We start from the raw sequence: 16852 nt of genomic DNA, 5'->3' as shown, positions 1-16852 counted from the left end.
TGGCCAATATAACTAGAAAGGAAAATGATCAATGTTGGGGAGGATATGAGAGAACTGGAACACTAATGCCTTGTTGGTAGAACTGAACTTATCCAAACTTTATGGAGAGCCATTTGGAATTGTTCTCAAAGGGCAATAAAACTACATGCACTCTGATCCAGCAATATCAGCAATATCATTACTGAGTCTGTATCCTGAAGAGATCATGAAAACGGTAAAATTCCCTCATGTATGAAAAGAATCATAACAGCTCGTTTTTGTAGTGGCAAAGAATCAGAAGTTGAGGAGATGCCCATCACAGTTGGGGAATGGATGAACACATGGTGATATATTTTGTGATAGAAAATTATTATTCTATAAGAAATCATGAAGAATGGGATTTCAGAAAAGCCTGGAAAGACTTGCATGAACTGATGATGAGCATAATGAACAGAACCAGAAGAATATATATATATATATATATATCTTAACAACAACATGGAAGTGGTAATGAACCATGGTGGAATTATTCATTTCAGCAGTACAATAATCAAAGACAATTTTAAAAGACTTGTGATAGAAAATACCATTCATATCCAGGCAAGGATCTATGGAGTTGAAATGAAGACCAAAGCTGATTATCTTTGATTTTAAAAGTTATCTTATGTATGATGCCATTTTTTTCTCTCTAATGCTTTTTTCTTCCATTTATATTTGATTCTTCTCTACCGACATGACCAATAAGAATGTATGTTTAGTATGGTTTTAAATGTAGAGCCTATGTTAGATTTCTTTCTGTCAGAGGGAAGAGGAAGAGAAGGGAGGGAAGAAGAAAAATGTCATACTCAAAACCTTGCAAAAATGACTGGCAAAAACTAATATTACATGTAGTTAGAAAAACAAATAAAATATTAAAAATATAAAGGACCTTTTCTTCTTTATTTTGGATATTGACTTAATATAGGTATAGCTAAGAAGGATATTCATGATTTGTAACATATCATTCCAAATTTATTTCATTTTACTTCCCCTTCACACACTGTCATTTATAGTCCAATGGGCCTACTCGATGTTCCTGGTCCAGGATGCTCTCTCTCTTGAATTTTTAAATACTCTCAGAGAGATGTCTTTCTCAGAGGCAGCTGGGTAGAACAGTGGCTAGAACACTGGACTAAAGTCATTTCTGGCCTCAGATATTTACTAGCTGCATGACCTTAGGCAAGTCCCTTAACCTCTATCTATCTCAGATTTGTCACTTGTGAAATGGAAATGATAATTGTACCTACTTTCCAGAGAATATTTCTAAAGTCTTTAGCAGAGTGTCTGACTCACAGTAGGTACTATTTCAATGCTATATATAATGACAACAATGTGCCTCACGTCTGAAATGTACTTCATCCTTACTGCCAAGAGAATTCTTGTTTTCCTGCAAAACATAGTTTTGGTGCTGCCTAATACATGAGGTCATTCTTATTGCTCCTTATATCTCATCCAGTGTTCTTTCCTTCTTGAAATCATTGTCTGACTTTCTAAAGAGTCTTTTATTACTTATCTGGGGGCATGCTCTACTGGATTTCCCCCTAGTTGAAAGTAAGTTCTCTGAGAACAGTAACTGCTTTTCCTCTCCTCTTCCCTTTTATCTATTTCCTTTCCTCTTTTTTTCCTTGGGGGTTGAAGGGGTGGTTGGACCACAAAGTTCTAGCCCAGTTTCCAGGGAAGAACATGTGCTTGGTAAATGTTGATGGAACTGAATTGAATATCAACCCAACTTCTATCTTAAATCAAAAACACAAATATCATGACCCTTGGTCCTTATTGATCTCCCTGCCTTCCCTCTTTCCCCTAACCCCTCACCCAGCCTACTGTAGAAAATAAGCCTTTGAGTAAGAAATTAGGACTCTTACAGCATAACACTTTATGCTAGCTTTTGAATAATATGCTTATTACTCAGCCCCAACCCTGGCTGCCAGGCAGATGTAAGAGGATAGCCACTGTATTCACAAAAGGTTGGAATACAAACTCATGTTAAAATGTTGTTTCTAATCAGTGAAAATTAAGCAGGGACAGGTGGAAAAAAAATCTTTCAGTCACATTTATGACAGAATCACAAGATAGACCAGAATATAGTTTTATATGGCACCTTTTAGACATCTCCAAACACTTTGCTAAGTGATTCATTCCTCTCTGCACCTGCAATCCATAAGAACTGGCTGAAAATAGTGTTATTAATGGGCACCAAGGCCAGCATTGATAGATTGCTAGAAATTACATTACTAGATGTGGTTATTTGTTCAGACAATGCTTGGACTTGGGACTGGGTAGGGAACACAGGGCCATGAGATGTATTGGCTGAATCTGGATAAATAAAGGGAAAGCATTTAAGTGAAGTATTCATAGAAAATAGATCCCATAAAGCCCTCACCACAGCCCTGGAAGTTCATTGAGCATTACTACAAAAAGCAACTAGAGATAGAATGTTTTTCTCCCCAGCAGTCAGAGTAAATAGAATGGAGTGGTGGGCTAGAACAATGTCATGTCTTTAGGAGAGTGTCAGAGTGGTTTGCTGCACTTTCCTTCTTTCACTTCTCTTGTTTGCTTTGCCTGGGAATATCTGCCAGAGCCTGTCAGAAATGCAGCTTGCCCTTGAAATGTAAAAGGCTGCAAAGGGGAATCTCAAAGATGATGAGTTCAGGAAGTAATATATGAATCATCTTCTTAAGATTCTAATTAGTGTCCTAGGCTCAGAAGTTCTGTCTCTCCTAATGTCAGGACCATAGTAGAAAAAATCCTCAATGCCACAAATTCTTCATTCTTAACCTTGGATCCACAGACTGTACCCCCATCCCCTATTTATTCATATATAGATTTCAGTGGATTCAATAATTTGGATGAAAGCATGTTTCTTCATTTTTACTAAATGTGAAATGAAATTAGTCATTTCTCTCAGTTATGTATGTAGATGTTTTTCTAAATATTCCAAAGTTTTCATCAGACTGGCATGGTGGTTCATATCTCATTTTTTCTCTCTCATCTCTCTTTCTCACATATATACATACAGACAGACACCCACACCCACAGACACACACCCACACCCACACCCACACACACACACAAACACACACACACACACACACCACCACCACCACCACCATCACAAACCACAAACACATGCTTAAGAATCCTTCACCATGTAGAATGGGTCAAGGGGCCCTTCCCAAACCCTAGTCCCTTTCCCTCCAAGGGCTTCTTTATAGTCTCTCAATTGATTGTGAAGAACTTTAGTTGATGTCACCTAAAGTTTATTTGTGTGTCCAGAAGAGCAGATGACTTGAGATCTACTTCCTATCCCATTCTTATCAATTCAATAACTTTTATTGAATGTTATGACATTGCTAGTGTTCTGGTCATATTTGGAAGACATGACATAATATTTGTCCTTAAAGAGTTGACAGATTATTTTTGGAGGAAACAAGGCAAAATGTACAGTATTCATCAATACTGGTATGTTAAGGATCCCTAATTTCATTTACGGATTCATTTATAATAATGAAGAATGTAAACCAGATCCCAAATCTCCAACACAATTAAATGAGTAATCTTTGAGTTTCTATGACTAAAAAATGCAAATTACCTTCTAGTCCTCCTATAAGTGAACTTAGGGTGACTGCTTCTTGAGCAGGAAAAGCATGGTCCCTGGCTTATCTTATAATTAAGGCCTATAAGGGCATGTATATCCTTCTTCCATAATCTTTGAGAACCCCATATTATGATAAGAATTTGTGAGGAAGATGAATATATGGTCAATTTTGAGATGTATGATACACAAAGTAAATATTGTCACAGTTCAGGCAAAGGAAAAGCTACTTGGGGTGGAAAGAATGAGGTATATCTTCATGGAGCAGGATAGAATTTGAGTAAAGGGCAACTATGTGGTACAGTGGATAGAGCACTGGCCTTGGAGTCAGGAGGACAGGAGTTCAAATCCCATCTAAGACATTTGATTCTTACTAGCTGTATGATCTTGGGCAAGTCACTTAACCCTGATTGCCTCACGTCCCGGGCCATTTCCAGTCATCTTGATACATATCTGGCCACTGGACCCAGATGGTTCTGGAGGAGAAAGTGAGGCAGGTGACTTAGCAGAGCCCCTCTCATTCAAATTCAGTTCATGTGCTTGTCATGGCATCACCTTCCTGATGTTGTGGTGTTTTTTGAAAATGAAGGACAAATTATTATTATTATTATTATTATTATTATTATTATTATTATTATTATTATTATTAGGATTTAAGCATTAGTAACTGGCTAACATAATATCACCATAAGGTTATTTTTACATATAATCTTAAAATCCTTTAAGTAATCTCCCATTGTGCATAAGACTTTGTATTATAGCCATGTTTATAATTATAAAATCTTAGTTTTACAACTCACTGATCCGCAAAATGCATAAAAACAGTAGGAAAATAATGTACAAAGTAAATAATGAAAAAAGTAAGAAAGGAGGAAAATAATATTTGTATTTCTTAAATTATTTTGTAAAGCAGTAATCATCAAAACCTTTTAAAATTTGGCTAAAACATAATAAAAAAATGATCAATGGAACATACCAGACAAGAGAGAAACAGAAAAAAAAAATCTCATATCCAAGAAACCCATTTTTCATAGGGCCCTCAAATAACTTTGGTGAGAACTTCCTATTTGATAAAAGTTTCTGGGGAAAGTAGAGCTTTCAGAAGTTGTAGAAATACAGGCATATCAGCTTATTGATAGAATTCATTTATTAGCATAATCATGAAATTACCATGAAGTTGTGAAAAATAAGAAAAAATAGCTATGCTGATCAGTTAAAATAAGTCCAATTTGACTTGTTTAAAGGAATTTTTGATTTTCATGCCTGTGAAATGGGTATTGGAAAGGATAAAATATAAAAATGTTATAAAGAAGTTCAACTAGTATAACTCAATTATTAAATAAATAACTAAAACTTCATAGGCAAATGGAGCCTTTTTGCAAGAGAAAAGGGAAAAACAGATTTAGAACATAAACTTATTTGTTAAATCTTATTAAGAAGAATTAAAGATTATCAGTAGCTATAAAACAATTAAAAGTGGTAGAGAGTGGAACAATTTAAAGAAAGCTTGACAAGGAAGACTAACCAAAGGAAAAGGTTTTAAAAATTATGGGAAAAAATCCTAAAATTGTATTAGCAGAAAAAAGGGGGGCCAAGAAAATATTAACTACCATTCCTGGATATGCTTAATTTCTCACCTGCATACAATTTGTCTGTGTGTGTATGACTTGAATACATTAGAGGGTATCCTTTATGAGAATATTAAAAGGAAATAGCAGAAGTGTATAAACTATATTACATAGTAAATCATCTTTATCATCATGGATTTGGTTAAAATATATAGAATGGGTGATATCCCATAATAGTTATCATTCATCATGAAGAAAAGCTTTTGAATTTGTAAGCATAGCTGCTTTCAAACCTCTTTTCCTTTTTTTGAAAATTATTTTATTTTCAATTCACAGAACAAAACCAGAATTTCCATAACACAGTACAATAAAACAGATGATTGCACATGAAACTGCAAATCTATCATGTAAAACTTGCTATTCCCTTCAAACAGCAAAGTTATCATGTAATTTTTTCCCTTCTTTTTCTCCCCTTTCACCCTATAGATGGCTACTATTAGATAAAAAAGATATAGAATTTTATACATATATATATATATATATATATATATATATATATAAATGTGTATACACACATATTTCAGTTCTTTCTCTGGATGCATAGTGTCTTTTTTTCTTTTCTTTTTAATTTATATATTTATAATAGTCAAAATGACTTAATCTCTCAAAGTCATTTTTAAGCAATAATGCTATTACTATGTACAACGTTCTCTTGCTTCTACGCACTTCACTCTTCATCGTTTGGTACAAATGTTTCCATAACTTTCTAAGATAAAACCCTTCTTCTTTTTTTTTTTTTTTTAGATTTTTGCAAGTTAAATGGGGTTAAGTGGCTTGCCCAAGATCACACAGCTAGGTAATTATTAAGTGTCTGAGGTCAAATTTGAACTCAGTCACTGGGAGCTGGTGCTCTGTTCACTGCACCCCCTAGCCACCCAAAACCCTTCTTCATAAAACCATCTTCCACACATTTTTTTGACATATACACAATCTCTTACCTGAGATATAAAACTGAAAGTTTTCCTGCATTTTTACAAAATGTTCAGCATTGTCATGGAAAAAAGTCAATGCATATTCTAAGTAAGAGGGACACCCTATAGAATTGATTATCTTCTCAGTGTGGTCCCAAATATTTAAAATTGGAAGGGATCTTTATGATCATCTAGTTCTTCCTTGTTATGAAATAGGACTGACCTTATTGCTCAAGATGGAATAATCATAGATCTCCTAACATTTATCAAAAGAAAATATGGTTAACAATAGAATGAGCATAACATTCAACAAGGATTTAACCTTGATTCTGGTGGGCAGAGCTGTTCTGCATCTTCATTTTTCAGACTCTTTGACACGCCTGAGGTGCTTTTGACTCCTTTTATACTTAAATAACTAGGAAGCTGCACTAAGGATTTGAGTTTTATTACTCTCAAATAATTAAATCATCAGAATTTCTTTGGTTTTTAGAAAAGATGAAAGTCTAACTTAAAGTCAAGGATTTTATTAAAAATCACTCCTATAATTGTTGTTTTCAGCCATGAGCAATTCTTTGTGACTCCCATTTGAGCTTTTCTTGGCAAAGATATTGGAGAAGTTTTCTTTTTTTCCTGCTCATTTAATTGATAGGAAACTGAGGCAAACAGGATTAAATAACTTGTCTGGAATACCACGGCTAGTAAGATTTGAACTCAGTTCTTTTGACTACAGGTTTTATCCACCATGCCAACAAACTGGCCATTCCTTCCATATCCCCCCCCACTTTATTTTACAGTTAAGGAAAGTGAAGCCCTAAGAGTTTAAAATTACTTGCCTAGTGTTTACATAGATGGCCTGGAATTCAGACATAGGCCCTCAGACTTTTATTCTAGTGATCACTTCTCCAATCATAAAATATAATTATCATCATCATCATCATATAACACATATTATACCTAACACCCTATATGTTAGGTTGATAGGATCACAGATTGAGAATCAGAGGGCTTCTATAGATGAGAAAATCGAGGTCTAGGGAGGCTAAGTAACTGGCCTAACATCATACTAGCAGTATGTGTCAGAGGCATCAGAGGCATAATGTCATAGATATTCTCCTACTCACCTGCCAACTCAAAACACATTTTGTATATTTGGAATCAGAAACTCAAAGCAGTTAAATGACTTATCTTTGGCCATCTAATTACTAAGTGTGGGATATACAAAGTGAGCACAAATCTACCTGATTCTAATAACAGTTCTCTTCTCTTTTTAATTACAATTATGTAATATTGCACAATATTACAATTATTACAGTTATGGCATTGCCTTGTTGATGAAGAAGATAATCTGAGTCACTGGGAGTTTTCTGTTCCTCTAAAATTCAATTCAGTTCTACAGTGCTTTATTTACTACCCAGAGTGTTCAAGATATTGTGCTAAATTTGGGGATAGAAAAATTAAAAACAGCACAATTACTGCCTTCATGGAGCATATGTTCTAATGTGGGACAAGGAGAAAGAAAGGAATTAAATATGTATTCAAGTTTGTATGACAAGAACTAGACTATGTGAAGTACAATGGATAGATGCTGACAAAATTCAATGTTTTGTTATTCTCTCTCTCTCTCTCTCTCTCTCTCTCTCTCTCTCTCTCTCTCTCTCTCTCTCTCTCTCTCTCTGTCTCCGATGTAGGGCATGTTGCTTGAGAATCAAGTAAAACTCCTTGAAATAGATGAATGAATGAATGAATGAATGAATGAATGAATGAATGAATGAATGAAGATGCAAGGGAGCAAAGTGAAAAATGAGTTCAGGAAATGTCAAATAGCCCTGTTTGACTGGAACATAGAGAGTGTGAAAGTCCATACAATGAAATGAGTGAGCAGGACACATTAAATGTTCATAATCTGGGAAATCATCACTAAGGTTGACTTCTGTCCACTATGCCACACTGGTTTCAGAGTAGGAGCACAAAAGAATGCCCCAATATTGAGAACCAGCATGACAATATCAAGTAGACAAGAAGATGAAGAATCAAGGCTCAAAGTATTACTTGAATCTGATAAATGTCTGGTTGCAGCTATAAATGTGGGCAGGTGAAACATAGCTGATAGCCCAAGGAAACAAGGAATGATCAAGGGTCTTTAAGTAATATGACAAATAGGAAATTCAGAAAGAGAGAATCAGCATGAGGGGAGACTACTGGTTGTAGTACCAGAAAGGGAGATACAATTCATAATCTTGGAGCTGGAATAAAGAAAATGTTGACAGCGATTGATGTAGAAAAGAATACTGAAATCTTAGATAACTTGGAATGATATTCTTGAGATTAGTAGCTACAACAATGTGGTATTGTTGTGACAGATGTATGGCATGAGCTTCAAGAGAGGCAAGAAGATGGGTCTTAAGAGTTTGAAAATGTATTTAGCCTTCTATTGGAATAAAATCCAGGGAGAACTGCAGCACTGGAGGGATTGGCTAACGAAGTAGTATCATGAAGACAAAACCAGGGTTCAGTTATGGATAGAGAGTGGAGTGTATTGCGCCATTGGCTTGCAAAGTGGAGCATATTATTATAATTCCTGCAGATTCAATTCCATAGTGAACTGACATGATTAATGACTCTTAAGGAAAGTTGAGCTACCTAGATCAAAGAATCAATAACCAGATATTTATTGAAGACTTATTTAATTTGCTCAGCTACCTGCTCCTTGCTAGAAAGTACAAGATATTTAAGTTAGATTCTTTGCTATCAATTCAAATTGCAATGAGCCCTCAATAATATACACTATAAGTGAAATAATGGGGAGTCCTTAGGGTTTTGTTCATAGGGCCTTAGCGAAAACTGGCAGCAATGTGCAGGACAGATTGGAGTTAGGAAGGGGTTCAGGGTTGGAGCCAGGGAAACCAGTTAGGAAAGTTGCATAGTACAGGTGCAAGGTAATGAGGATCTGGAAAAGGATGGTAATGGTAGAAAAAGATGAAGGAAACAGAGAGGAGAGCCTATAGAGATACTCCCATTCCAGCTCAGCTGGGATCTTTTTAAAATGTTTTCTTTTTTTTTTTTAAATCCAGGAATCATTTGAGAACCTGGAAGAAATTACTCTACCAAGCAAGGGTTGTTCCCTTATTCATGTTCCCCTTAGAGACATGGTCTTTTGGAGACCAAACTTGATCCAACATAGTTTACATCCCATTTGAAGGTCCTCCCCTTGCCTCTCCTATTATTCTGTGAGCCAGTGCCTGTTTAATATCAATTGACATTAAATGATTTCTTATTGAATGTCATTTGCAAATCACTGGTTTGCTGCTCCAAACAGCACTTAATGTCAATTACTTTTTTTTACATCAATTGAAAATCACTGGTTTGCAGTTCCAAGCAGCTCTTAGTGCCAATTACTGCATGGAGTGCCGCTGCTTTGCCATTTGAAGCTGGGTTTTTCAACAGAAATGGATTTTTACTTTTATGTTTTCCATCTGGGGTGCTTCCCTCTGTGAAATCAAGGCACAAAGTTAGCGTTTTCTGGTCTTCTGACCCTCCTATGGAAGGTAATGCTTCCTAAGCTGCCATCTTCAGTGTAAACAGGGTCCTTTTGATTCTGGAAGAATTCTGGATGAAATTGATATTGGGTGATTTTTCTCACTTGAAGTTGATGTCAAGATGTTCTGGAGTAGAGAGCATATAAATAATTCTTCTCTTGATTCATGTTAGGGCTGTGAACATTCTCTTTGCTATAGTATCTGATGCCTTCAAAACATTCTCTTACCCTGAGAATGAAATTTAGCTAGTTAGCCTTATGTATTCATCAAAAGACACTATTGGACAACCAGGTGGTGGGAACAGGAAACATGCACCTGATACCAATTGTCCAATAATCAGGTTCTCTATTGGTCTGAGGATGAGGGTGATGGAGGACTACTGGAAAGGTCTTCTCAAACTTAGTTTTATTCTCTGGCTTCAGAACCTCTTGTCTTGACATAAAGAAAAACAAGAGTGGAAAGTGGAATTTCTCTATGGTAAAGCACAGAAGCTTATCTAATGACCTGGGAATATCTTAATTGTTTTGTTCATCTAGAGTAATCTCCAGTAATCCTGATTCATATCTGATCACTAGACATGGATTGACTCTGGAGGAGAAAGTGAGGTTAGTGACTTAGCATAGCATCCCCTCACTCCAATACAATTCTCATGCTTGTCATGGAATCATTTTTTCTGATATTATGATCCTTTCTGATAATGATGGAACATCATTATCATCATCATTTTGTTCACTTTTGTGCTCAGGAAACTTCCTGAGATCTTAACCACAAGGAAAAGTAAAGGACAGGGCAATAATGACACAGCCACAAGTTCAGTGACAGCTGTTACTGATCTTCTCTTGATTCTCTGGACTTTGTACATTGGGCAAAAAAGCATATACTTCAAGTCAAAGCAAAAATTCTCTTAGTACCAAGGTGCATTTTGGGGCTCACAGAGAATTCACAGAAGAACTAGACCAACCAAAGTTGAAAAGAATATCTATTTGACATGACAATCATAGGTTTAATTGAAAGTATGCAAAAGAACATGGTAAGGGGAAGAAAAGAGGGACTTCAAGTTGAGTATGCTAGGATATCATCCATTCTCTCACACTAAAACAGGTCCTAGCACTTTGAGTAAAGGGTTGGACTTGGAGTGAGCAAAACCTTAATTCAAATACTGCCTTAGACATTTACTACCTGTATGACTATGAAGAAATCATTTAACACTTCCTAGCTCAATTTCTCCATATGTAAATGGGATTAATATCAGCCTCTTTGGTTGTATTGAGAATCAAATAAGATAACATGTTTAATGCTTTACAAACCTTAAAGAAGATTGAATGATAAATTAAGGCTATTATGTTTTTGGAAATTAAGACCACATACCATCACCACACTGGGACCAGGATACCCTTCATAGTATACTCAATAGATAACATTTTGTTTGCCTTCTCAATGAAGGGACAGGATTGTAGAGAGGGAAAGTATTTGTAATTCAAAATAATACAATGTTAAAAAAAATCCCAAGGTATATTCCACAACTCCAAAGTGTATTGATGAAGATATATCAAGTAACACTATAAGAAAATATCTGGCATGATTCTTTCTAAGTCTTGTCAGGAGGAGGAAATTCATGATGGTCTTTTAAGAGGCTAATTTCAAGTCTTGACAGATCTTTTACATCAACTGTCACCAGGATGTCTGCCTGCCATGTAGCTAGGCAGTTCAGTGAGCTGATCAGGGCTAAGTGCTTTAAAAGAGTGTGGGATAGGGCAGTCTCCAATTAGGTGGCTCTGAATGGTTTTCTATGTCTGATATCACAAGTGAAGATGTACCACTTGTCTAGAGGAACCATATGTTTCTTGCCTAGTAAGTTCCAGTCATAGAAAAGTTTAGACACACAGTGCTGTAGGATCAAAAGAGGAGGCTGTATCTAGAGCAGAAACAGCTTGTTAGAAAGATGATACTTCCAATCAGAGATTTAGGATGGAGGGGAGCTCTATCTACCTCACCTTGAAACATCATTCCTTACCAGTCCCTTTCCTTCTTTCCTATATCCTGAATGATATTATCTGTCTAAAACACTATTGTGCTCATTGAACCCTGCCCAATGCCTGAACATTCAAGTTCATTTTCTCAATATATTGCTTTCCCTTACTTAGACCTGAAAACCAACCACAATCTGCTTCTTTTGCCCTCTTTTGCCTATATCCTTAGCTCCTTGCTTGGTATTCATAGTAATCATCTCTCTCTCTCTCTCTCTCTCTCTCTCTCTCTCTCTCTCATCTATCATCTATCTATCCATTCATCTATCCATATATGTGTGTATGTATAGATTTATAAATTTTGTTTATATGTATACTCACATATATATGTATTATTATTATTATTATTATTATTATTATTATTTTAACTTTGATCCCTGGAATGATCAAGTATTCCTTGGTTCTATTTGAAGAGTCCTTGAAGCTTCATGAGAGTATAACTTGGTAAAATGCATAGAATTTCTGGATCTGGAGTTACAAAGACCTGAGTTTAAGCTTTATTTCTGTGTGACCACAGGCAAATTACTTTCACTTCTTGGAAATGTAGGTTCTTCATCTATAAAATTGGCATAAATATAATAATAGTTGTATTATTTTATCTCTTTCCCAGGATTTTTATTAACTATTTTCAACTTGTTTTTGTAAATGAAGACCCAATAATTCTAAAAACAAGTAATTCTTATTATGGACTCATATTATCTCATATAAGTATTTGACCTGAGTCATCTATGATGGGATTAGGGGGTAGGGTAGAGGAAGAGGTGGTAAAAATATATAAACCTTGCCACTTGAAAGACAAGGATACATATGGGTTTTGGGAAATGTAGGATTTTTCCTCGATAGACAACACAGGAGTGAAGAACTTGGATGAAATATTTTTGTGGCCATTGTGGAAGGACAAGGAGATCAAGGTTCATGGTACAGCCTCCATGTGATCCATATATTAGGTTCTAATCCACTTCTCCTTGTTCTTTAGAGAATACCAAAGTTGTCTCACAATTTATGGGGAGTTGGATGATGAAGAAAAGAAATGGATATTTTACAGGAAGGGATGGAATCTTGCTTAAGCATGTCTGATTGGTTTCTCGTTCTTATGTTACAGGTTGGTAGGACCTAATGAAGTAGGAAGTTGAGAATTTTCTGTAAGGAAGAGCCTAGACATGGACATTCCAGGAAAATGGCATAGATAGTGTAATCCAAGAAGTTCAGGGAGAAGTACTGGTGATTTTTTCCATGCTAACAGAAGTCATTACTCAACAGGAATATTGTGAGCTACAAATTAAATACTATATGAAAAATATTCTGCTGTCAGTTATTATACTTTGAAAAGGTGGAATGAATGGATTCGAGCCAGCAACTGGCAGTATCTAAGCTCAGAAGAGAAGCTGAAGTAGAACAGTATAGAGAGCCAATGTCCTGATGGCATATTATCCTAATGATAGGGCTAAGATTATTGGAAACTCTTGGATGAGGAGACTGGTCTATCAATGCAGGTCAATATCTACTCTGAAATTGACAGTGTTAGAGAGTTGTATAAGGTTATGTACTCTCTCTCTCTCTCTCTCTCTCTCTCTGTTTCTTTCTCTCTCTCTCTCTCTCACACACACACATGCACACACACACACACACACACACACACACACACACACACACACAAACATTGAGAGAGAGAGAGAGAGAGAGAGAGAGAGAGAGAGAGAGACATTCCTGCAGTGCAACATTTTTTTTCTAGTAATCTCTCTATTCTTTTCCTTGCTCTCATACCCACCTTAATGAATGTTCACTGATCCAAGTTTTCCTTTGAAGGTGTTGTTTCTACTTCATCAAAGCTGTTAATTACTAAGTTTCTAGTATATCTGTCAGATACAGACATGGAAGGACTCTATAGGCCATCTGTAAAGGTGAGCTTCCAAGGACAGCAATAATCTGTAATTCTTAGCAATTTTTTCTATCACTATGTATGTTCCAATCCTACTGCAACTGTGTAGTAAAAATATAGTATATTATAATGGTTTTTATGCAATAATTATGTCTTGTCCTGTGGGTTAGGTCATGGTAGGTGATAAACACCTAAACTCCATTACACTTTCCTTCAGAATTTATTAGTAAACTATAGGCCCCTATATGCAATAAATTGTAGCAAGAGCAAGCAAACAACAACTTCCTTATGTTACTTTTTGATCTAAGATCAAGATACACATTTAAAAAAATTACTCTTGGGTCAAAAAGGTAATGGTATTTTACCTGTGAAGCTGGCAAATCAGTTGTGCATTAAAACTCTCCCTGATATCAGACTTGAAGAGATAGTCGTAGGGATATAGGACCTTAGGATTTTTCTAGAGAAGTCCTTATTTGTTATTACTATTTATAGCCTCTGATAAAATCCTAAACTTCTTCTTTCTAATTAGTCCACCAGGTTATCAAGCTAGTCTCTCTTAGAAAGGGAGAGAGTGACAGAGAGAGAGAGAGAGAGAGAGAGAGAGAGAGGGAGAGAGAGAGAGAGAGAGAAAGAGAATGCTTAGTTGTTCATCAATATATTGATTCTTTTGATCTCTCTCTCTCCCCCTCCCTCTGCCCCCCATTCCCGTTTATATTTTGTTGTCAGTTTCTTTGCATGTTGAATGTTAAGTTCATTTTGGTGAGCCTGCATAACATAATCTCCTGAATTAAATTCAAGGGTTCTTGAGGTCTACTCTTTTTTTTATTGTGAAAACATAATTTAGTATAATTCATTTTCTTTGTTTTCTTAAATATTTTCTTTTATATATTTTAAGATCTTATTCCAAGAAAGGGCCCAAGGTGTTTTGACATAAAAAGATTAAAAATCACATATCTAGTGCAACCCTCCTCTGGAAGAATCATAACCAGGAAAAACCAAGGCCAGGGCTAGCCTTACTTCTTTATTGTGGTCGAATATCCCCTTGGGCTTAAATGATGAATCAGACTAGGCTTTTTACCCACTCCCTTCCAGACATCTAAGTAGTGTATTGGTGAAAGTATTATTATTACAGGAACATGAGTCATCTGGAGGGAAAGAAAGCACAGGAAAATAATATTTACTGGTCCTGGCATTTCAATAATATCTATGGTTTCTTGAAATAAATGAATTCTCTTTGGTTGATTAAGGCTGTGACTGACAACTTCGTGTAGTTCTACCAAGTTCCTAGGGATGATTTTTTTTTGAAGCCAAATATAAGACTTGAATATCCTATTGCATTTCTTCTTATTAGATTTAATCTGATACTCTTATATGTCACATGATTGTTCTAGTTTTGTGTCTTATCTGAAAATTTAATGCATGTATCATCTAACTTTTACCTAATTCATTGATGAAAATGTTAAATAGTACAAAACTAAGAACAATTCCCTAGGACACTCCACTGGGCATCTCCTGTTCCCTGACAATGAACCATTAGTGGTGATTCTTTGAGTCAGATCATCTAGCTTGTATCTCCCCATCTTTTCTATAGTTTCTATAGTTGACCAAAACTCTGATAGATTTGATTTTGCCTTTTATTACTAGGGTCCAGGCATCCTTGCTTCTGTTCTGCCAAGTCAGCATCATGTCTTCTACTCCAAGCATCATATTAACTGAAATCCCACAAGTAATATAAAAACTGTTCCTGGGTCTCTTGTTTTTATAGATGAACTTTTACCTTCTTTTGATGAAGCATGGGTCTCCCTACTATATGATTAGCCTGATCTGCTCCAACTCTTTCCTCCAAAACTTCCATTTCCAGGTCCCCTTTATATGTTTTTCTTCATTAGCATCTAATCTTCTTGAGTGTGGAGACTATCTTGCTCATGTGTACCTATATATCCTAAGGGACTTGGTAAGAACATAATACATGATCTAACTCTATATCTTTATATCGGTCTATATACTCAACCTATCTATCATTTCTGTCTTCTAACTCTACAGTGGTTATTTACCAGTTTCTCAATTCTTCCAAAATATTATTATGACTAGTCCCACAGTAGCTCATTTCTTGGATCAAAGGATTCTTTGATTCCTTGTTCATTGTAAGAGTGTCTCTTACAAACCAGAAATAAATTGAGGCTGCCAAAATTAATTGATTTGGTTGCTTGCAACCTTTATTCCTTGTCATTATGTTGTCCCATTATTTTGTCCCATGATGGCTATTGAAATACAGCTACTAGTTTACTATTAAATTAACTATAATCTACTAACAGCAGGTTTTCTTCTTTCATTTTTCTAGTGAACTGCAAAAGTGAAAGCAGCTTCTCCCAATTTTATGACAATGGCTACCCATGTGAAGACAGATCTGTAATGAAAATGAGCAATTGTCTTAAATGCTAGTTCACTGTGACAAAAAAAAATGACATTTACTGCCACTCATATCTTAAAGATAAACAGCTAAACTAAGTAGGTGGGGCTAAAGTGTCTTGCAATCCCAGAGGAGTGATCACAGTGACTAGAGCAATCTGATCTTTTTGCAAAATTATGCTGGGAAACATTGTATTCAAAGCAGGTGCTACTTGAGTCTTTGAACAAGATAAATTTAGACCATCAAGGCTGCAAAAGGAGGATAAAGTCCATGGTGATACTGCTAATAAAATTGTGATAGAGATCAGATTAAAGTTGTTTCAAAGAGACCTTATAATTGGTTTTATGAGTCAGAAAATAAAATTCCCACCTACTTGATAAGTACTATTATTGCAAGCACACAAGTGCCAGAATGTGCTACCACAATGTACAACTGTTCTGCTCAACATTCCACAGGTCAGTGTAATTGGTATGCCATAAACCTGAGTTTTCATTTTAAACAGTATCCTGGGTGACTCCATAATTTCCTTCTCTTTTGACACTAACAGAACTAGGCACTAATCATTTCACTACTTCTAGTCACAGTACTGAAACTTTTAATCCTATGTGTTCTTGATATGGCCTGACCTTAACTAGTAATACCCATTCTTAAATGGTTTGTAGTAATCATGAAGTACTATGAGTTAATATGACAAGAGATAGGTGAATTCAATGGCTTTAGTTGTCCTTTCTAGTTTGGGGAAAGCTATCACACTTTATTTCTCATAAAACCATTTCCTGGAATTATCTTTCATCTTCTTGTAATTTCCAAGCAATAAGTGGTAGGAAGTCACTGCACAGACACTAAGT

Source organism: Macrotis lagotis, chromosome 1, assembly GCF_037893015.1.
Source record: "Macrotis lagotis isolate mMagLag1 chromosome 1, bilby.v1.9.chrom.fasta, whole genome shotgun sequence".
Classification (NCBI taxonomy): Eukaryota; Metazoa; Chordata; class Mammalia; order Peramelemorphia; family Peramelidae; genus Macrotis; species Macrotis lagotis.
This window is presented reverse-complemented; position numbering follows the sequence as displayed.